A 914-nucleotide genomic window follows, 5' to 3' on the forward strand; every position below is an offset into this window, starting at 1 on the left:
AGAAAGAAAAGAAAAGAAAAGAAAAGAAAAGAAAAGAAAAGAAAAGAAAAGAAAAGAAAAGAAAAGAAAAGAAAAGAAAAGAAAAGAAAAGAAAAAGCAGGGCTAGGAATATGGCCATGGTAGAGTACATTTGTCAGTCACGTACATGGCCTTGGGAGAATGGCAGGTTCCAGACCAGCCTAGTCTACAGAGAGAGCGTGAGGCATCTTAGGCTACATAGCAAGACCCTGTCTGAAAACAAAGCAAAAAAAAACTATGTAAACAAACAAACAAACAACAAAACCAGTAATGACTACAGAAAAGAGACAGCAGACACAGCATATAGCTTTAGCAGAGAAATGGGCCTGGACTGTAAGCTGCCCTTACCTCTGTGTCCAGTTACAGGAACCATCTGAACAGAGAGGTGGATGGGAACTGACCCACTGTCCTAAACAGTAAGTCACACAAAAGCCTCCCCACAGCCTAGAGGTTCTCAACTCCCACGCTGTCCCTTACCTCTCAGACTTACCTTCCTTTCTCTGCACTGAGCCCCACTGTGTGGGCCACACAGGGTCCCTGGCCCTGCCCAACAAATCTGCAGTATCCAAGGGACTGATGCCAGGCACAAGCCTCCAATGATGACCACACAGTGCCTTCCCCAATCTCCCCGCCCCATCACGCACTGGCCTTGCCACAGCACCTCTGCCCACCTCCCAGAGCTCGTGCCCTAGTGTCCCCTCTGCCACTGGCTCCAGATAAAACAGAGTGATACTTCACACTTGAGCTTTACCCCCACCTCCAGGACTTGCATGTGGCCCATGCTGTGGGGTCCTGTGTGATCTACTGCCCTCATGCATCTCAGCTGTGTTCTGCTGTGTCCTCAGGCTCGTGCCCAAGTCCCCAAGGGAGAGCCCCTGGAATCCATGAGACACCCC

The sequence above is a fragment of the Mus caroli genome, chromosome 10 (genome assembly GCF_900094665.2).
Source record: "Mus caroli chromosome 10, CAROLI_EIJ_v1.1, whole genome shotgun sequence".
NCBI classification, from domain to species: domain Eukaryota; kingdom Metazoa; phylum Chordata; class Mammalia; order Rodentia; family Muridae; genus Mus; species Mus caroli.